This window comes from Puma concolor, chromosome D1, assembly GCF_028749965.1.
Source record: "Puma concolor isolate L17-30 chromosome D1, mPumCon1.1.hap2, whole genome shotgun sequence".
Lineage (NCBI taxonomy): Eukaryota > Metazoa > Chordata > Mammalia > Carnivora > Felidae > Puma > Puma concolor.
Window position 1 is genome coordinate 21,257,746 of NC_141676.1, and position 22,786 is coordinate 21,280,531.

Genomic DNA, 22,786 nt, shown 5'->3' on the forward strand with positions numbered 1-22,786 from the left:
ATCCTAATTATTTTCTGAACAGATGCATAAAGGGAATGTAAATTAATGGCAAGTGACAATTGTGATAGATGTATTATATATCTTTAAATGTCAGGGTTCCTGTGGTGTAGACTGAGTCTAGCTTGGATATGAAAGCTGCCCCACTTGCATTCACCTGCACTTATGTGAGGAGGCACAGTCCTCATGCTCCACATCTCTTCTTAGAGGGTGACTTATACTTTTAGACCACACAGGTTAGAAATTATAGTATGTTGGCAGGGCTGTCCTCAACAGGGCAGCGTTCTTTGCAAGTTCTCTTGAGCTGTTGTTACTACTAGCCTTCTAAAAAATTACTGCATTTGTTACTTGTTATAACCTAATACCTGGAACAGCAGCCGTGTGTGTGTGTGTGTGTGTGTGTGTGTGTGTGTGTGTGTGTGTATACACAGTTTTATACTTTTATTTGACAATCAGCAATTCTCATCCACATTAACAGTCTGTAGATTTTTGAAAGTGGTGACAGGTATATAGGTAACCAATATATAGAGCTTGTTTGGTGAATCCTCATCCTCGTTAACGTTTTCTGGACAACCGCACACAGACATATGGAACATTCCTTTTTCCTTTGGTCTAGACAGCTTTGTTGAGCCTGGTGTCAGTGCGCACATCTGGGGTTCCCATCTCCTTCATAGCCAATTTCCGGGTCTCTTTGAGAGCCCGAGGGGCATGCTTCTCGAAACCCACTCCATGGATGCGCTTGGGAATGTTGATGGTGTATTCTCCGGTCACTACCTTATTGATGGCAGAACACTTCTTGCCACCTTTCTTTGCGGGAGCCATTCTGCGGGGCCCAGGTTGTAAAGCAGCCATAATTTTTAATTCAGCTTTTTTCCCCCCTCTGTATCAAACATTGCTCTATTTTCACAAAAATTTCCTTATTTAAAATCTCCACAATTGTAACACTGTGGAGACATTTGATAAGCATAATTTAAGCAAAAGATACCAAATAAAAAACAGCACATCATGTGTGATTCCATTTACATACAGTTCAATTAGAGTAAAAACTGGTTTATTCTGTGAGTGAAAGGATTTCCTTTGGACCGGGGAGAGTGTGGATGAGGTGCTTCTAGAGTGCTGGTGGTTGTCTATTTCTCGATCTGGATGCTGGTTACAGCGATGTTTTCAGTTTGTAAATATTTGTGGAGTGGTACAATTGAATATATGTACTTTTCCTTATGAATATTGTACTTGAATTACATCTTTAAAGAAAAGCCTTTACTCTTTTCATGTTTTATCAACGGTATTGATTTTAAACGTTTTTTATAATTAATGAATATATTTTGAGAGACACAGAGACAGCACAAGTGGGGGAGGAGCAGAGAGAGGGAGAGAGAGAATCCCAAGCAGGCTCCATGCTGTCAGTGCACAGCCTGATGTGGGACTCAAACTCACAAATCATGAGATCGTAACCTGAGATGAAATCAAGAGTCACATGCTTTCCCGACTGAGCCACCTAGGTGCTGCTCAATGGTATTGATGTTCTGAAATGCAGAACAGTTAAATAGACCAAGGTAGAAAAGAAAAGAAAAAGGGGAAGAGTAATGCTGTGAATCAGCACCCCCTTTGATGTCAAGGAGTTTCCCCTGCACGTTAAGGTTAAGGTTCACCTCCCTGTTGTTCTGTGTCTCCACACTCAGTGACCAGCAGTACCTAGAGTGTAGCTCGGCATTGTGTATACCATGGAAAAAACTTTCCCATGCAATTGTAGGGGAGTTGAGTCTGCAACTTTCCCCTCCCCCAAACTGCACCTTTTAGATTCTATGTACAATATTTCCAGCACAGGAAAAACAAATGGACTTGTGAGGGGGAAAACCACTACTGTTTGCAAGATCACTTTGCTGGTTCATCGTTACTAGGGTGAAATGCTTTCCATCCATCATTGTTCTGTCTTCTATAGATGGTAGTTTGTGTGCTAAATAGTCATGAAGTTACTACTTTCATGATACACCAGTAGACCTGTAAAATATTTTGTTGGGAGCAACCCAATTAAATTGTTATTCCCTTACGTGCATTTTCACTACATCAGATTTCTATAACATGCCTCAAATTCTGTTTCATACTGATGTGTTCACATTTCTGCCACATTTAGCCAGCTCATCTCTTTCTTGTTTCTTTGCCCTTCTAAATTCCTCCATTGCCATGTGATGATCATTCTTGGTCAAGGTTTAGTGTAGGGGTGATGATAGAGATGATCCACAGAGTATTTGAGGTCTGTTCTTGTTAACACGTTTAGTAGCTCCCTCTGTATCAGGCCAAAACCCCGAGGAACTGCGAACACACCTGCCTTGATTAAGCTGCGCTAAGATTCCAGAAAATCCTGAGCCTCCTTTCTTCTACATGCCTAGACACCTCCTCCTGCACTTTCTACCCATAGTCCTGGGCACCTTATTGCCCCATTTTCCCCTCCTACCTATTTATTTTATTTGAATTATGCATTCAGATTGCATATTGTTATCTTCATATGAACATTGCTGCCTCCACAACACTTCATTGCAAACTAGAAAAAAAAAAAAGATACCCTTCTCTTCCTTCAATAGACACACACACCAGCAAATGAAATAACACAAATGAGAATGTTTGGCACATTAGAGGCAGATTTTTAATTTCTCTTTTTTTAAGTGTATTATTTTTAGAGACAGCGTGATTGGGAGAGGGGCAGAGAGCAAGAGAGGGAGAGGGAGAGAATCCCAAGATGCAGGGCTCGAACTCATAAACGGTGAGATCCTGACCTGAGCTGAAATCAAGATTGGGATGCTTCAGTGACTGAGCCACCGAGACACCCCGGGGGACAGATTTTTAGTTGTTTTCCTCAATTTCTGGTGATCTCCTTCAATATCAGATAATCTTGAATGATAAAGGTGGAATAGTTGGCCCTGTCCGTGAAAAACCATAGAACTTGTAATACAAGCTGGATTGTTCTCATGCCTTGGTAAATTAATGGAGAAATGACTGCTTCTTCTGTATGGCTGTGCCATTCCATTCAGAGAAATGAGCCAGGCAGAGTCTATTGGGTTGCAAAAATGCCTAATAATGCCCTGGTAAAATGTGCAAAATAAAGTACTACATTGGGATGGAAGTCATTTCGCAAATAAAATGGATGTATTACTTTTGAGGGAGTTCTTGACTTTTCAACCTTCCTACTGAGCACTCATCAGAGTGAAAATAAATTATTGTATCTGCTATCTTTTAACAACATTTCCAATGAATTTAGGACTGCTGAAGAAAAATGAGAAATTCTCTTAGTCAGAAAAGCCCTGAACTGCAACTTTTTATATTTGCTTTATTGTATCAATAAAAACACAACTAGTATATATGTCATATACATTATGTTCTTTGATGCATTGTATGTTGATAGTGTGATTTAAAGTGCAAAACATTTTAGGGACACCTGGGTGGCTTAGTTGGTTAAGAGACTGACTTTGGCTCAGGTCATGATCTTGCGGTTTGTGAGTTCAAGCTCCACATCGGGCTCTGCGCTGACAGCTCAGGGCCTGGAGCCTGCTTCAGATTCTGTGTCTCCCTCTCTCTCTGCCCCTCCCCTGCTCTCTCTCTCTGTCTCTCTTTCCTTCAAAAATAAATAAACAGTAAGAAAAATTTTAAAAATTAGTGTAAAACATTTTAGTTAAAAATGTAAATTCATATGTAACAAGATAATAGAATACTAATATAGTACCGAATTAGAAATATAGCAGTGGTTGAAATGATGTTTATATAGAGTTTTTAAAAACAAGGGAAATACTAAAATATGTTAAATGAAAAATGCAGGGCAAAATGTATGTAGAATTAGAGTGTACGTAAAACATGTACAGTGGGATAGACTGAAAGGCGAAGTACCAAATGTCAGTGTGATTATAGAGGGATACTTTTTTCCAACATGTCTTTTGCTTTTTTGTACTTTCTGAACTTCTACAATAAGCATATATTACAATGATAATAAAGGGGGGGGGAACAAGCAAAAAATCATTGCTTTTAATGTGTAGGAATAAAAATGTTTATTGCCAATTTTTGCTCTGTCACCACAGAGAGAAAGATCAGACTGTGTTTTGATACTAAATTAGGTAAAGTATTTTAAGTTTCTCAGATAATTCCTGGGTACACAGTTAAGAGCTAATCCCCCAATTTGCACTATCCTCTTTTAAGATAGAAGTCAAAGTAATGAGTTAACCCTTTGTAAGTGACAGCTAGACAGAATACTGTCTTGATAACCAATTAGAGAGCTACGACTCAATAACAAATACATAACTTATCTCACACAGAATCACATAAATAAATATTCTATGTATTTTAGAAAGATAAATTACTGCTCCTGGGACTTAAGCGCTTGTCAGTCCTATTTAACTGAAGTCTAACCTGGACCCCAGGTTAGATAGCAGGAGCTGAGAATGAACCTCATCCAATCCTAGACACCAGAAAAAAAAAAAAAAATGAACTGAATTTCTTAAGAACTTAGGCAAAATACTTTGATGGGGTGGTTTTACTTTGGTGGTTATGCTATGATGGAGTCTTCCTGAGAATCTCCCAGAAGGAATCCTGTGTTCCTCTAGATAGGCATCTCCCTGAAATAGACACTTTGCATTAATTAGATGTAAGTGAAACTTCCAGGATGGATTTTAGTTCTACATGTGAGTGCTAAACCACTTGTACCTGCAAGTAAGGGTCTTCAACTAGCTATCCTAGTAGGCAGGTAGTTAAGCATGACAGAGAAGAGATAAAGTAGATGCTGGCCACACCCTCAGAGCCACCCCTCAGGGTTAGCAGCCACACCCTTTATCTCTAAGGGCTAACAGAACAGGAAAGGCCTAGCTACAGAGCTGGCTCAAAAACCAAAAAGGAGACTTGTAAAAGCTGAGCATGCATACAAAGGGTGCAACCTGCTCTTAAGTACTTTTAATGTTGCAACAAAAGCTCATTAGACACTCATACAATACATAAGCAAATAAAATTATAACAGTATGCATCATGGGTAGGCTCATGCACAGAGGCCAAAGTATTATATAACTACCAGCTGTCAATGAAAAATGTCAGTCAGAGACCAATTTACATACATGCAGAAAGCAGACTTAAAAGGATGCAGCTACAGGTTCTCAATACCATTGCCACTCTTGCTCTGGCAATGGCCTGCTTTCACTCTTGAAAGTGTACTCTACTTATCTACTGAATAAACTTCCCATTCTGGTCTTGGGTCTCCAGTTCTTTGGTGCATCTGGGACAAGAACCCAGTAACAGTTAAACTCAGATAGTCACAGTGAACTGGCTCTTCTCATGTTGTCTTCAGTTATGTCTGACTGGAATGCTCAGTTTCTAATAGAATAGGATGAATATTAGAAAGTTCAGTAAGAAAGAATCTCACTGAACAGACATCATTAGATCATTCTGTTCCCAGTTTTCTTTTGCAGAACAGAGTCTTTTGCTCTGATAAAAGTTAACTATTATGTAGATTAAAAAAATTTTTTTTACATTTATTTATTTTTGAGAGAGCACAAGCGGGGAGGAGCAGAGAGAGAAGGAGTTTTCTTTTGGGAACAGAGTCTTTTGCTCTGATAAAAGTTAACTATTACGTAGATTAAAAAAATTTTTTTTTACATTTATTTATTTTTGAGAGACAGAGCACAAGTGGGGAGGAGCAGAGAGCGAAGGAGACACAGGATCCAAAGCAGGCTTCAGGCTCTGAGCTGTCAGCACAGAGCCTGACATGGGGCTTGAACTCACGAACTGTGAGATCATGACCTGAGCTTAAGTCAGACACTCAACCAACTGAGCCACCCAGGTGCCCCTATTACATAGATTTTTTATGTTGGTGCCTCACAGATTGGATTATTGCCAGGCTTCGTTTTGAGGCCTCGATGCTTCCTTTTTAGCATTAAACAGTTAAACAGTTGTTTAATTCCTTAGGCAATAAAGGGCATCTTTGTTTTCCAAGCACTGTATCTAAAATAATGACTGAGAAGATATGGTGTGGATAGTGGTCTTTCTGAAAATTTTTCTTGCAGGGTGAAGTATGTCAGAATGATTTGACTGCATAGTTTCTACATTAGAGACTGTGTACTTAGCCATGATAGCCTAATCACTGAGAAATCAAGAAGAAGCTAAGAAATGATGGTCCCTAGGTAATTAAAAAAGAAAAAAAAAAAAGGAACAGAAAATACGGCTTCTCATATAATCAGAAGGAATTTGCAATTTAGAGTAGAGAAGTGAATAGTAAGTGTAAAAAAGTAGTTTCAGTAGATTTTATTATGACTGATAGGGAAATTCTAAGACTTTTTTTTTTTTCTAGTTAATGCCTATCATTTGACTTGAAACTACCAGTGTACTTGGTATGACAAGTGGGAAAAGCATTGCCTAAATGGACCTACTGTGTGGTGGTTACTCATTCTATACGTAGCCATCAGCTTTTATTACAGAAGGAGCTAGTTATCAAAGTCTCAGATAAAACCCTCAGAAATATGACAGGATAACAGACTTGCTGAGCACAGAAACTGCAGATGTGTAGAAACACAGAAGAGGAAGTAGAGACCAGATAATTCTCTATGAAGTGAGAAGATATTTTGTAGTATCACAAAATATTTTTTTAACTTTATTTTTTATTTTTTAAAATTTACATCCAAATTAGTTAGCATATAGTGCAACAGTGATTTCAGGAGTAGATTCCTTAGTGCCCCTTACCCATTTAGCTCATAACCCCTCCCGTAACCCTCAGTTTGTTCTCCAGATTTATGAGTCTCTTCTGTTTTGTCCCCCTCCCTGTTTTTGTATTATTTTTGTCTCCCTTCCCTTATGTTCGTCTGTTTTGTCTCTTAAAGTCCTCATATGAGTGAAGTTATATGATTTTTGTCTTTCTCTGACTAATTTTGCTTAGCATAATGCCCCCAAGTTCCATCCACATAGTTGCAAATGGCAAGATTTCATTCTTTTTGATTGCCGAGTGATACTCCATTGTATAGGTATCCCACATCTTCTTTATCCATTCATCCATCGATGGACATTTGGGCTCTTTCCATACATGGGCTATTGTTGATAGTGCTGCTGTAAACATGGGGGTGCATGTGTCTCTTCAAAACTGCACCCCTGTATCCCGTGGATAAATGCCTAGTAGTGCAATTGCTGGGTCATAGGATGGTTCTAGTTTTAGTTTTTTTGAGGAGCCTCCATACTGTTTTCAGAGTGGCTGTACCAGCTTGCATTCCCAACAAAGTCTTTAATTTTGTAGATGGCCACGTGGGCCCATGCCAAATTCAGAGAGCCATACATAGTAGTTTGGTTAACTACACCAATCACTCTCATTGAACATCAGCTTTTTGCCTGGTTCTAAATCAGATGACAGGGATCCCATGAATGAATAAAGTAGGGCTCTTGATCACAAGGAGCTTAGAGCATGGTATAGTGCCAAAACCTTTAGCGGAGTGTGTAGCTGATTGTTTTTGACTTGATCTGTGCTACATTCTCAAAATGGTAAATATGCAATGAATATATTTTAAGCCACTCATGAGTATTCCATTTATTTATTTGCAGAAAAGCACAGCTATCCTCAAATGGGTGGCTATCAATAGATAAAGCCCTGTTATAATATGAATCATATAAAGAATATTTGCTACACCTTTAGGGCTTCTTAGGCACTGTTGAGTGTTTCCAAGTAGGTGAGTTATGATCCACTTAAAAAAATGAGTGGCGGAGAGAGGGAAGATGGCGGCGTAGGAGGACGCTGGGCTCACCGCGCGTCCCGCTGATCACTTAGATTCCACCTACACCTGCCTAAAGAACCCAGAAAACCGCCAGAGGATTAGCAGAACGGAGTCGCCGGAGCCAAGCGCAGACGAGAGGCCCACGGAAGAGGGTAGGAAGGGCGGCGAGGCGGTGCGCGCTCCACGGACTGGCGGGAGGGAGCCGGGGCGGAGGGGCGGCTCGCCGGCCAAGCAGAGCCCCCGAGTCTGGCTTGCAAAAAGCGGAGGGGCCTGACGGACTGTGTTCCGACAGCAAGCGCGACTTAGCGTCTGGGAGGTCATAAGTTAACAGCTCTGCTCAGAAAGCGGGAAGGCTGGAGGACAAAGGGAAGGAGAGCTGCTGAGCCCCCGGACGACAGAGCTCAGTTTGGTGGGGAACAAAGGAGCTCGCCAGCGCCATCTCCCCCGCCCATCCCCCAGCCAAAATCCCAAAGAGCACCAGTTCCTGCCAGGGAACTTGCTCGCTCCAGGCAAACACCCAACTCTGCGCTTCTGCGGAGCCAAACCTCCGGCAGCGGATCTGACTCCCTCCTGCTGCCACAGGGCCCCTCCTGAAGTGGATCACCTAAGGAGAAGCAAGCTGAGCCTGCCCCTCCTGCCCCCGTGCACCTTGCCTACCCACCCCAGCTAAGACGCCAGATCCCCAGCATCACAAGCCTGGCAGTGTGCAAGTAGCCCAGACAGGCCACCCCACCCCACAGTGAATCCCGCCCCTAGGAGAGGGGAAGAGAAGGCAACACCAGTCTGACTGTGGACACAGCGGTGGGCTGGGGGCAGACATCAGGTCCGACTGCGGCTCCGCCCACCAACTCCAGTTATACACCACAGCACAGGGGAAGTGCCCTGCAGGTCCTCACCACGCCAGGGACTATCCAAAATGACCAAGCGGAAGAATTCCCCTCAGAAGAATCTCCAGGAAATAACAACAGCTAATGAGCTGATCAAAAAGGATTTAAATAATATAACAGAAAGTGAATTTAGAATAATAGTCATAAAATTAATCGCTGGGCTTGAAAACAGTATAGCTGACAGCAGAGAATCTCTTGCTACAGAGATCAAGGGACTAAGGAACAGTCACGAGGAGCTGAAAAACGCTTTAAACGAAATGCATAACAAAATGGAAACCACCACGGCTCGGATTGAAGAAGCAGAGGAGAGAATAGGTGAACTAGAAGATAAAGTTATGGAAAAAGAGGAAGCTGAGAAAAAGAGAGATAAAAAAATCCAGGAGTATGAGGGGAAAATTAGAGAACTAAGTGATACACTAAAAAGAAATAATATACGCATAATAGGTATCCCAGAGGAGGAAGAGAGAGGGAAAGGTGCTGAAGGGGTACTTGAAGAAATAATAGCTGAGAACTTCCCTGAACTGGGGAAGGAAAAAGGCATTGAAATCCAAGAGGCACAGAGAACTCCCTTCAGACGTAACTTGAATCGATCTTCTGCACGACATATCATAGTGAAACTGGCAAAATACAAGGATAAAGAGAAAATTCTGAAAGCAGCAAGGGGTAAACGTGCCCTCACATATAAAGGGAGACCTATAAGACTCGTGACTGATCTCTCTTTTGAAACTTGGCAGGCCAGAAAGAATTGGCACGAGATTTTCAGTGTGCTAGACAGAAAAAATATGCAGCCGAGAATCCTTTATCCAGCAAGTCTGTCATTTAGAATAGAAGGAGAGATAAAGGTCTTCCCAAACAAACAAAAACTGAAGGAATTTGTCACCACTCAACCAGCCCTCCAAGAGATCCTAAGGGGGACCCTGTGAGACAAAGTACCAGAGACATCACTACAAGCATAAAACATACAGACATCACAATGACTCTAAACCCATATCTTTCTATAATAACACTGAATGTAAATGGATTAAATGCGCCAACCAAAAGACATAGGGTATCAGAATGGATAAAAAAACAAGACCCATCTATTTGCTGTCTACAAGAGACTCATTTTAGACCTGAGGACACCTTTAGATTGAGAGTGAGGGGATGGAGAACTATTTATCATGCGACTGGAAGCCAAAAGAAAGCTGGAGTAGCCATACTTCTATCAGACAAACTAGACTTTAAATTAAAGGCTGTAACAAGAGATGAAGAAGGACATTATATAATAGTGACAGGGTCTATCCATCAGGAAGAGCTAACAATTATAAATGTCTATGCGCCGAATACCGGAGCGCCCAAATATATAAAACAATTACTCATAAACATAAGCAACCTTATTGATAAGAATGTGGTAATTGCAGGGGACTTTAACACCCCACTTACAGAAATGGATAGATCATCTAGACACACGGTCAATAAAGAAACAAGGGCCCTGAATGAGACATTGGATCAGATGGACTTGACAGATATATTTAGAACTCTGCATCCCAAAGCAACAGAATATACTTTCTTCTCGAGTGCACATGGAACATTCTCCAAGATAGATCATATACTGGGTCACAAAACAGCCCTTCATAAGTTTACAAGAATTGAAATCATACCATGCATACTTTCAGACCACAACGCTATGAAGCTTGAAATCAACCACAGAAAAAAGTCTGGAAAACCTCCAAAAGCATGGAGGTTAAAGAACACCCTACTAACGAATGAGTGGGTCAACCAGGCAATTAGAGAAGAAATTAAAAAATATATGGAAACAAACGAAAATGAAAATACAACAATCCAAACGCTTTGGGACGCAGCGAAGGCAGTCCTGAGAGGAAAATACATTGCAATCCAGGCCTATCTCAAGAAGCAAGAAAAATCCCAAATACAAAATCTAACAGCACACCTAAAGGAACTAGAAGCAGAACAGCAAAGGCAGCCTAAACCCAGCAGAAGAAGAGAAATAATAAAGATCAGAGCAGAAATAAACAATATAGAATCTAAAAAAACTGTAGAGCAGATCAATGAAACCAAGAGTTGGTTTTTTGAAAAAATAAAATTGACAAACCTCTAGCCAGGCTTCTCAAAAAGAAAAGGGAGATGACCCAAATAGATAAAATCATGAATGAAAATGGAATTATTACAACCAATCCCTCAGAGATACAAACAATTATCAGGGAATACTATGAAAAATTATATGCCAACAAATTGGACAACCTAGAAGAAATGGACAAATTCCTGAACACCCACACTCTTCCAAAACTCAATCAGGAGGAAATAGAAAGCTTGAACAGACCCATCACCAGCGAAGAAATTGAATCGGTTATCAAAAATCTCCCAACAAATAAGAGTCCAGGACCAGATGGCTTCCCAGGGGAGTTCTACCAGACGTTTAAAGCAGAGATAATACCTATCCTTCTCAAGCTATTCCAAGAAATAGAAAGGGAAGGAAAACTTCCAGACTCGTTCTATGAAGCCAGTATTACTTTGATTCCTAAACCAGACAGAGACCCAGTAAAAAAAGAGAACTACATGCCAATATCCCTGATGAATATGGATGCAAAAATTCTCAATAAGATACTAGCAAATCGAATTCAACGGCATATAAAAAGAATTATTCACCATGATCAAGTGGGATTCATTCCTGGGATGCAGGGCTGGTTCAACATTCGCAAATCAATCCACGTGATACATCACATTAACAAAAAAAAAGAGAAGAACCATATGATCCTGTCAATCGATGCAGAAAAGGCCTTTGACAAAATCCAGCACCCTTTCTTAATAAAAACCCTTGAGAAAGTCGGGATAGAAGGAACATACTTAAAGATCATAAAAGCCATTTATGAAAAGCCCACAGCTAACATCATCCTCAACGGGGAAAAACTGAGAGCTTTTTCCCTGAGATCAGGAACACGACAGGGATGCCCACTCTCACCGCTGTTGTTTAACATAGTGCTGGAAGTTCTAGCATCAGCAATCAGACAGCAAAAGGAAATCAAAGGCATCAAAATTGGCAAAGAGGAAGTCAAGCTTTCGCTTTTTGCAGATGACATGATATTATACGTGGAAAATCCGATAGACTCCACCGAAAGTCTGCTAGAACTGATACATGAATTCAGCAAAGTTGCAGGATACAAAATCAATGTACAGAAATCAGTTGCATTCTTATACACTAACAATGAAGCAACAGAAAGACAAATAAAGAAACTGATCCCATTCACAATTGCACCAAGAAGCATAAAATACCTAGGAATAAATCTAACCAAAGATGTAAAGGATCTGTATGCTGAAAACTATAGAAAGCTTATGAAGGTAATTGAAGAAGATTTAAAGAAATGGAAAGACATTCCCTGCTCATGGATTGGAAGAATAAATATTGTCAAAATGTCAATACTACCCAAAGCTATCTACACATTCAATGCAATCCCAATCAAAATTGCACCAGCATTCTTCTCGAAACTAGAACAAGCAATCCTAAAATTCATATGGAACCACAAAAGGCCCCGAAAAGCCAAAGTAATTTTGAAGAAGAAGACCAAAGCAGGAGGCATCACAATCCCAGACTTTAGCCTCTATTACAAAGCTGTCATCATCAAGACAGCATGGTATTGGCACAAAAACAGACACATAGACCAATGGAATAGAATAGAAACCCCAGAACTAGACCCACAAACGTATGGCCAACTCATCTTTGACAAAGCAGGAAAGAACATCCAATGGAAAAAAGACAGTCTCTTTAACAAATGGTGCTGGGAGAACTGGACAGCAACATGCAGAAGGTTGAAACTAGACCACTTTCTCACACCATTCACAAAAATAAACTCAAAATGGATAAAGGACCTGAATGTGAGACAGGAAACCATCAAAACCTTAGAGGAGAAAGCAGGAAAAGACCTCTCTGACCTCAGCCGTAGCAATCTCTTACTCGACACATCCCCAAAGGCAAGGGAATTAAAAGCAAAAGTGAATTACTGGGACCTTATGAAGATCAAAAGCTTCTGCACAGCAAAGGAAACAACCAACAAAACTAAAAGGCAACCAACGGAATGGGAAAAGATATTTGCAAATGACATATCGGACAAAGGGCTAGTATCCAAAATCTATAAAGAGCTCACCAAACTCCACACCCGAAAAGCAAATAACCCAGTGAAGAAATGGGCAGAAAACATGAATAGACACTTCTCTAAAGAAGACATCCGGATGGCCAACAGGCACATGAAAAGATGTTCAGCGTCGCTCCTTATCAGGGAAATACAAATCAAAACCACACTCAGGTATCACCTCACGCCAGTCAGAGTGGCCAAAATGAACAAATCAGGAGACTATAGATGCTGGAGAGGATGTGGAGAAACGGGAACCCTCTTGCACTGTTGGTGGGAATGCAAATTGGTGCAGCCGCTCTGGAAAGCAGTGTGGAGGTTCCTCAGAAAATTAAAAATAGACCTACCCTATGACCCAGCAATAGCACTGCTAGGAATTTATCCAAGGGACACAGGAGTACTGATGCATAGGGGCACTTGTACCCCAATGTTCATAGCAGCACTCTCAACAATAGCCAAATTATGGAAAGAGCCTAAATGTCCATCAACTGATGAATGGATAAAGAAATTGTGGTTTATATACACAATGGAATACTACGTGGCAATGAGAAAAAATGAAATATGGCCTTTTGTAGCAACGTGGATGGAACTGGAGAGTGTGATGCTAAGTGAAATAAGCCATACAGAGAAAGACAGATACCATATGGTTTCACTCTTATGTGGATCCTGAGAAACTTAACAGGAACCCATGGGGGAGGGGAAGGAAAAAAAAAAAAGAGGTTAGAGTGGGAGAGAGCCAAAGCATAAGAGACTGTTGAGAACTGAGAACAAACTAAGGGTTGATGGGGGGTGGGAGGGAGGAGAGGGTGGGGGATGGGTATTGAGGAGGGCACCTTTTGGGATGAGCACTGGGTGTTGTATGGAAACCTATTTGACAATAAATTTCATATATAAATAAAAAAAAAATGAGTGGCATGAAAGTTTTGTCTAAAGATAGGTCGTTAGTATTTGATAGCATTTTCTTAATTACCTAATACAAGCTATGCCCATAGTGTCTGATTGTTAAATGCTAAATAACAGTCTTCATTAACTTTTACAAATCAACCCTCATAAAATACAAATTTTAGACTAATTCCTCTTTATTTTTCTTTTCCTTGCTAGATGTTTTTTTTGTTTTTGTGTTTTGTTTTTGTTTTTGTTTTTGTTTAGAGTGTTACATCTGTATAAATGAGTCTTTAGGGGACTGGCATCTTTATTTTATCACATATAATTCATATGTCCCAACTTCATGGAACCCCTTAGGATGTCTACTTTATAAAGATTATGGCAATATCAAAACATCTATATTTCTCCCATCCTATGAGTTTAAGATTGAGCTTTTAAAATATAACCTCCAGAGCAGATGTCAAACACCAAGGCCTAACCTCAATTTCATATAATGGAATGACTGTCAATGGATTATGTTAGGGGAACAGAATCTGTCTCTATTTTTGTGACATTGTGATTTCAGAGGAACCTTTTTCCTCTCCTTCTGTAACATTTTGTCATCCCCTGTCTCTCCTTAGAGCCGTGTGTAAAGAAGAAATATTCTTGCCTTATAGCTCTTTTCGTTTGCCTCACTCTCAGCAATACTTAACAAACTGGCATACAGGAAAGAGGTTAAATAATTTAACTGTGCAAGATGAGTGTTCGTGTGGGAATATTACAACACTTAAAATAACTCTTCCAGAATAGTTTTAGTGATGTGGGTTTTGGAGATTTAGATATGAATTTTAGACTTGGAAATAAAGTACTAAGAAATCATTTATGAAGTATTACTGAGTTACTAAGGGAATAACAATAGGTTTGGCCATTTATGAGACTAGTAAGTGAAGCCATGTATCTAGATTGGCCTCCAACAGAGCCATTCAGGTGCAGTTTACTAACACTGATCACATGAAAAAGCTATTTCCCTTTCCATTTCTTGCTCTCTCATCAGCTATTACAGATCAACAATAAAGTTTGTTAAGGCATTTGGGAAAAACCCATGTAGGTAGCTCACAAGTTCATCTATCAGTTTCTAAAATGGTTCTGATTTTAAAAAAAATGTGTAACAAAAGTTATGTTAATATAATTAGAAATGGGTAATTAGTAAATTTTGAGATCCAAAGGGGCAAATTGGACATTTCTGGGAAGGCAGATTGGATAGCTTTTTTATGTAACATATGTAATGGAGTCATTCATGACATGATGAGTTCCTATTCTCATCTGTTTTTTAATCCATTTTTAAAACGTTAATTCATTTACTCAACAAATAGTTTTTGCATATATACTTTGTACTTAAGGACTGTGCTAAGTTCTGGGATACCTGTAAGCCATGAGCCAAGACCAACGTGGTCCCTGATTTTATACAATTTATGGTCTATGACAGAGTCTCCACCCAAACCTTAAGAAAATCATATATATGGTCCTCTCTGTGTAGTAGGGGAAGCAATATAATGATGATTGTGTATTGCAATGTTAGAAGGATGTAAGAGATCTTGTGAGAATATCTAACAGAGCACTTCCTCAGTTTGGAGATTTCCTACAAGGATTTCTGGTAAAGGTGGTCTGTATCTTTAGAAAGAAATCTTGAGGGGTGCCTGGGTGGCTCAGTCAGTTAAGCGTCTGACTTCGGCTCAGGTCACTATCTTGTGGTCCCAGAGTAAGAGTCCCGAGTCCTGCATCAGGCTCTGTGCTGACAGCTTGGAGCCTGGAGCCTGCTTCGGATTCTGTGTCTCCCTCTCTCTGCTCCTCCCCCACTCACACTCTCTGTCTCTCTCTCTCAAAAACAAATAAACATTAAAAAGAAAATCTTGAAAGGGCACCTGCGTGGCTCAGTTGGTTAAGTGTCCGACTTCAGCTCACGTCATGATCTCGTGGTCCCTGAGTTCAAGCCCCATGTCGGGCTCTGTGCTGACAGCTCAGAACCTGGAGCCTGCTTTGAATTCTGTGCCTCCCCCTCGCTCTGCCCCTCCTGCTCATGCGCTGTCCCTTTCACTCTCAAAAATGAACAAATGTTAATAAGAAAATAAAAAAATCTTGAGAGACTATACCATACATTCACCTTTTCATTAATAAACATTGCCTGCTCTGTTCAAACTATTGTGCTAGTCTCAGGAGAACATAGGAGAGAATAAAGCAAAGCATGTACCCTCAGGAGTTTCATAGCCTAATATGCCTAGTTTATGAAGACAGCCATGGGAGGAAAATAAATTACAATAAAAGTGCCTGGAAACCTACAGAGAAAAGAGTGTCACCATCAAGGGAAATGGTGTGGTTGGTAAGATTTACAAAGGAAGGGTCCTTATATTCGAGTCTTAAAAGATGAAACAGAGACTTTTCATGCTGCAAAGATGGAGTAAATGTCTTTTTCCGTATTTTTTCTTTTTTGTACTATTAAAAACCCTGGACGTTATATATAAAACAAAAGTAATAATACACTAAAAGAAGAGAAGAAGGAAGACAGGCTAGGGGCCTCAGGCTCCAAGAGATGACATGGTGGTGAAATCAGTGAGCTTTCTTTTGTTCTTCATACATCCCATATGTGGAGATAAAAAAGCTGGCAGCTCAGAAATACCGGCATTGGAAAAATAATAATAATAAATTTAAAATAAAAATTTAAAAGCCTGATAAAAGCATGCTAGTAAGACTGAAAATTTCTGACAAGTGCTTTATTCCAGTCAAACACCACACAGAAAACTGTAATCCTCCCCACTCCCCCTCCCCAAAAGTGATGTGAGCAAAGAGCTCCACCCTCTTTAAATTGTAACAAGATGCCCCACCCCCTGAAAACCAAGGTGGTGTCAGAGGAGGCTAGAGAACCCATTCTCCCTGCTGGATGATGTTAAAGGAAGCCTAATGTAGAATCAGGACTTTTACCACTGCCCAGCAGTAACAAGCCCACTTCCATTTTATCGGTGCAGCTTACAAGGGTAGCAGTAATGAAGGACTCTTAAGCCATCTCCTCTAAGCAGAGATCTGGTGGGGCACCACAACTCTGAATTGTACCCAGCAGTAAGGAAAGGCTACCCTTTGAATGTCAACAGAAGCTGAGTGGAGAGTTTTGGCATCTAGCTCCGTGTGGCTTTTTGTTTGGGACAGCAAAAAGGAAGAAAGACCAACAGGGCTAAAACTGTATGCACATATATGTTTCTTCTCCTCTTGAGTTTCCTAAACTTGAAGCGAAATGTTTGGTACTTGAAGCAAAAATGATAACACTTTTTGTGATTCTCAATGTATGTAGAGAAAATATACTTTTTTTAATGTTTATTTATTTTTGAGAGAGAGAGAGACTAAGCACAAGCAGGGGAAAGGCAGAGAGAGAGAGACAGAATCCAAAGCGGGCTCCAGGCTCTGAGCTGTCAGCACAGAGACCAATGTGGGGCTCAAACCCACAGACCGTGAGGTCATGACCTGAGCCTAAGTCAGACGCTCAACTGACTGAGCCACTCAGGTGCCCTTGTAGAGAAAATATTTAAGAAAATTATATTATAAACGGAAGATGTAAGGAACATAAAAGGAGGTAGGATTGCAGTACTTCACTTTGGTAAAGCGTCAACACCAGAAGACTGAAGTTTTGTATTATGGTGTAATAGTACAATCACTAATAAATCTATATAAAAAGATACAGTCAAAAACACTATAGAAAACCAATCTGCAGATCAAGTAATCTGCAGGAAGGTAGGAGCAAAGAGAAACCTAAAAATATAAAAACCAGGAAAAAAAATCAAATGGTAGACTTAAACCTTAATATATGAATAATTACATTATATGTAAATGGTCCAAGTGCAATAAATAAGAAACAGATTGGCAAAGTAGATTAAAATATTTAACACAACTATATGAAGACTATAAGAATTTTTTTCAAATAAAATGTAGAAAAATTGAAAGAAAAAGAAAATATTTAATGCAAGCATTAATTAAAAGAAGAGTGGCTATATTGGTAACAGTTAAAGTAAACATTAAAGTTTTCCAGAGTCAAATAGAGACATCCCATAGTACTGAAAAGGTCAGTCCACCACAAATGGCATTCTAAATATGTATGTACCAAACAACAGAGCTGCAAAATATATGAAGCAAAAATCAATGATACTAAAAGAAATAAACCCACGATTATGGGTGGAAGCTTTAATATTACTTTCATGATAATTGATAGAAAAATTAGAAAGTCAATAAGAATATGCAAAATCCATCAAGCCACTGAATCAACCTGACGTTTATAGAAAACTCACCTAACAATAGCAGAATATAAATTCTTTTCAAGTACCAGTAGAACATATACCAAGATAGACTATCTCATAGGCCTCAAAACAAAGTTGAAAATTAAAAATAGAGAAATCATATGGAGTATGCTCTCTGACCACAATGTAATTAAACTAAAAAACAATGACAGAAAATAATAGAAAAGTCTCCCAATACTTGGAAGCTAAACAAAAACTTTCAAATAATAGGGCAGCTGTGTGGCTCAGTTGGTTAGGCATTTGACTCTCGGTTTCGGCTTAAGTTATGATCTCACGGTTCATGGGTTTGAGCCCCACATCAGGCTCTGTGCTGATAGCGAGGAGCCTGCTTGGGATTCTCTGTCTCCCTCTCTCTGCCCCTTCTCTGCTCACTCCGTCTCTCTCTGTTTCTCTGTGTGTCTCTTTGTCTCTCCCCAAAATAAATAAACATTATTAAAAAAACAACTCTTTAAGTAACTTGTGAATCAAATAGGGAGTCTCAATGAAAAGTAATGCTAAAACACATTAAACTGAATGAAAATGAAAATACAATGTAACAAAATTTGTGGGACACAGCTAATCAGTGCAGAGAGGGAAATATACAGCACTCAATGCATACATTATTGACTCAAATCAGTAATTTAAGCTCCCATCTCCAAAGTGTAGAAAAAGAAGAGGGCAACACGAAGTAAGCAGAAAGAAGGAAATAATACAGATAAGAGCAGAAATCATGAAGGCTGAAAATTCTGATGCAGGCTAATAATAAGGATGAATCTTGAAGACATTATGCTAAGTGAAATAAGCCAGACATTAAAGGATAAATATCATATGCTTCCAGTTATATGAGGTACCTAGAGTAGTCAGATTCATGGAAAATAAAGTAATATGGTCATTATCAAGAGATGGTGGAGATAGTATGGGGAGTTACTGTTTAACAGGTATGGAGTTTCAGTCTGGGAAGATGAAAAAATGGCCTTTTAAGGAGGAAGAAAGGGAACAAAGTGGTTATGGCTATCCAAGGCAACGTGAGAGATCTTTATGGTGATGGAGATGTGCTATTGTACTAGTTGTGCAAGACGTTGCCGTTGGGAGAAGTTGGTAAAGGGCACATGACAGCTTTCTGTATTATTTCATACAACTGCATGTAAAGCTACAGCTGTGTCAAAATATAAAGATTAATTTGGGAAAAAAATAGCAAAACATGTCTGGCAGAGAACATTCCAAACAGAAGTAAAATAAAGTTAACATTTTATTTTTTTTTAGTTTTTTTTTTAAATTTTTTTTTTCAACATTTATTTATTTTTCGGACAGAGAGAGACAGAGCATGAACGGGGGAGGGGCAGAGAGAGAGGGAGACACAGAATCGGAAACAGGCTCCAGGCTCTGAGCCATCAGCCCAGAGCCTGACGCGGGGCTCGAACTCACGGACCGCGAGATCGTGACCTGGCTGAAGTCGGACGCTCAACCGACTGCGCCACCCAGGTGCCCCAAGTTAACATTTTAGAAAGGGTTTGAAAGGCATGGTGGAATAAATGGTGATATCATAGCTTAATATATGTTTTGGGAGAGTGATTCCAGATGAAAATTTGGAGAATGTGGCTTGGCTTCTTCTCTGAAGTAACACCCTGTCTAGCAGTGGGCAGAGTAACAACTAGAAGAAATAACCTTGATATCTAAGTTAGTTTTGTTCAGAAATTATAAATCTGAAAATTAGAATAAGGTCAATAAAGTGTTCTGGTATTACCTTGATAGTCTTCAAATTGATTAATCTTAGAATGATTGACTATTGGTAAAATCTATCCTCTTTGTTACTGAAAGCTACACAAATTGTATACCAACTTGATATCACTTTGTGGATTCTGAACCATGAGATAGAGTATGAACCAATTATCTAACCTTCTTATAATTGTTAACTGTTAAATTAATGGTGCATCAGAAGGATGGACTAATTTGTTTATACTAAATTGTGATAAAAAATAATAATGTGACTGATGACGTTTTAAAATGTGCTTTTAAATGCATTTTATGGCTTTAAAAGTCCAAACAGAAATGATGACATTGACTCTGTCTATATCCGAGTGGAAGCATTCCATCCACCCTTAATGAGCTGAGTTTGCAATACAAAAATTAGTTTTCCTAAACCACATGGCTCTCTACTTTACAGAGAAGCTGGCCAGTGAGGTACTTCTGGTCAACTTGCAGAGATTCAGCCATCAGCACTGTGCTGACAATTCTAATGCAGAATGGAATTCAGTGTAACCAGCCCATTGCTCTTTAGAATTTGCAATGTTAGCAGGAGCATGATGTATTTTTGTAGGTAAAGTCAGCAATTGTAGCACTGAACTGCGCTTTGGAACAAATAGGAAAGTGGCACTTTGGAGACCATAACTGCATTTTAATGGCGTAACTTTCTGCTCTCTAAGCATAGGTCAAATCGGAGAATCGAAACCAGAGGGAAATATTAGGAGAAAAGATGGTGGCATCCATAAATCTCATGCTTACCTGACAATAAACTTTAAATTAAACCTTATTTTGTCTGTGAGAGAGGACTTTAGAAATTGCATATGTATATACATGTATATATATCCAGTTATATTTATAATGGGGTTTAAGATAATAATAGCAGACTAGAAGATAATTATTACGTTAATGAAAATTATACACGTTAATGATATAATGATAATTATACACGTTAATGCGTGTATGTGTAAATAAGTGAACTAAATGGTGATTTGCTCTGGGGAGCACTTGGTACATGTTATCAGAATACCTGAATGTGATTTGTAGATCTTCCTCTTATTATAGATGACATCCAAATTGGTGTACCTGGACCAGCAGCCCCATTGTGTCTGGCAGTGTGTTAGAAGTGCACAATCCTGGAAAAGCCAGGATTGAAATTAGCAATGGAAATTAAAGTAAAGATAAGCTAAGTTTTTCTTTAATTACAAAAAAAGAAAAGAAAAACTATAGCAGTTGTGAGGTTAAGCTCCTAAACTGTCGTCTTTCAGCTCCTTATCTCTGTGATGCTGGGGCTCTTGCTTTGCCATTTGTCTTATTCCAAGTTCCTGCCATTAGGGAGCACTACTAGGAAAGTGGGAGGCAGGGAGGGCAAAAAGGACTAGTCCTTTCTTTCTTCCTTTCTCTTTTTCTTTCTTTCTTTCTTTCTTTCTTTCTTTCTTTCTTTCTTTCTTTCTTTCTTTCTTCTCTCTCTCTCTCTCTCTCTCTCTCTTTCTCTCTTTCTCTGTCAACATCTCAGCATCGCAGAAATACCCTTCACCTCAGCAGTAGCTGTTGTTTCAGCCTTTAGCTTCTTTGTTTTTTATTACCTTCAAGTTTTCATAACTCCAGCCACTATGCTTCATGTCCCAGCTTTACGGATGTTAGTTGCTTCCTTCTGTTACTATCTCTGGTTAATTTAGTGCTTTCTTTTGCTTGTCAATTCTCTGACATATGCTTAAGAAACTGCCTGTATAAACTTATGTCTATTGAAATACATAGCATGGTTTCAGCTTTCTTGAATGGATCCTAACTGATACAAGAGGCAGCAGAGGGGTGACTGGGTGACTCAGTCAGTTAAGTGTCCGACTTTGGCTCAGGTCGTGATCTTGTGGTCCTTGGGTTCGAGCCCCACGTCAGGTCTGTGCTGACAGTTGAGAGCCTGGAGCCTGCTTTGGATTGTGTGTCTCCCTTTCTCTCTGCCCCTCTCCTGCTTGTTCTCTGTCTCTCTCAAAAAAAAAAAAAAAAAAAAAAAAAAAAAAAAAAAAAAACAAACAACAAAAAAACCCACGTTAAAAAAGTTTTTTTTAAAAAAGGCAGCAGAACTGAGTGGCTAATTATAATACCTGGTATTTAAACATATATTTGTTTTCAGAATGCATTCAAAAGTATTAAGATTCTGTACATTTGTAGGATCTCTAGGTTGTTTTTGTTTTCAGGCGTGCAAATTTTCTTTATTGTATCACATCACATCACATTGTAAAACACTTTCACATCCCTTAATAGACTTTTTGCTTTCTTCTCACTAATACAATAATGATAATAAGAATCAAAAGAATAATGAATGAAGAAGATTTGTAAGGCACTAATCTTACTCCAGGCACTTTCAATGGATTTTACATTTAATCCTCACTCCAGTCTTATAATGTAAATTCTACTAGAACCCTAATTTGACAGTTGAGGAAACTGAGGTTTCTCCAGATTAAGTAATTTGTCCAAATCACACAGCAAAAAAGTTGTGAAATTGAGATTCAATCCATTGGTTTGACTACAGAGCCATAAGATCCTACAGGCTTCTTTTCCAGACTTGTCATGTGTTTTATTTGTTACTTGCCACTGTTAATGTCCATTTATTTTTTACTTCTTCGTTACTCTCCATTCATTCGTAAGCATGCCACCTGACTAATACTGAAGCAATGCCTATTATGCTTTGGGCATTGGAGTTAGAGTTACAGAGACAAATTAAACCTGGGTTCTGCTCTGATGAATTTACTATTTATTTTGAAGAGATTTTAATGTAAAGAGAGAAGTGTGAAAGAGCAGTAGAATTTCTTATATGCATTTCCCCTGGGTGTACAGGGGGAGATGGACAGGGCTGTGTGAATCATAGTTTTGTGAGAAAGTCAGTGTTGCTGAGGAATGGCTTTTCACAGAAGATATGAAGGCAGTGGTAGAAATATTCTTTAGAAACTCCAGGGGATGAACTTTGTCCTTCTAGAAGCAGATATGTCCTTGCTAACTTGATGTTTTTGGTTTACAAACTAGGTGAGCTCAATGTTAGTAAATTTTTTCTTGGGTGGAAGTTTATAGTTTTTTGGTGTAATTATGATATAAATGTGAATGGCATACTTATTACAGTCCAGGCATTACTATAAGTATTT

General features: G+C 39.2%; 1 pseudogene; it reads right to left on the reverse strand.

Annotated features, from left to right (window-relative positions):
• Positions 1-425: 425 nt before the first annotated feature.
• On the reverse strand, positions 426-825 carry LOC112865211 (large ribosomal subunit protein eL31 pseudogene; annotated as a pseudogene).
• Positions 826-22,786: the final 21,961 nt, after the last annotated feature.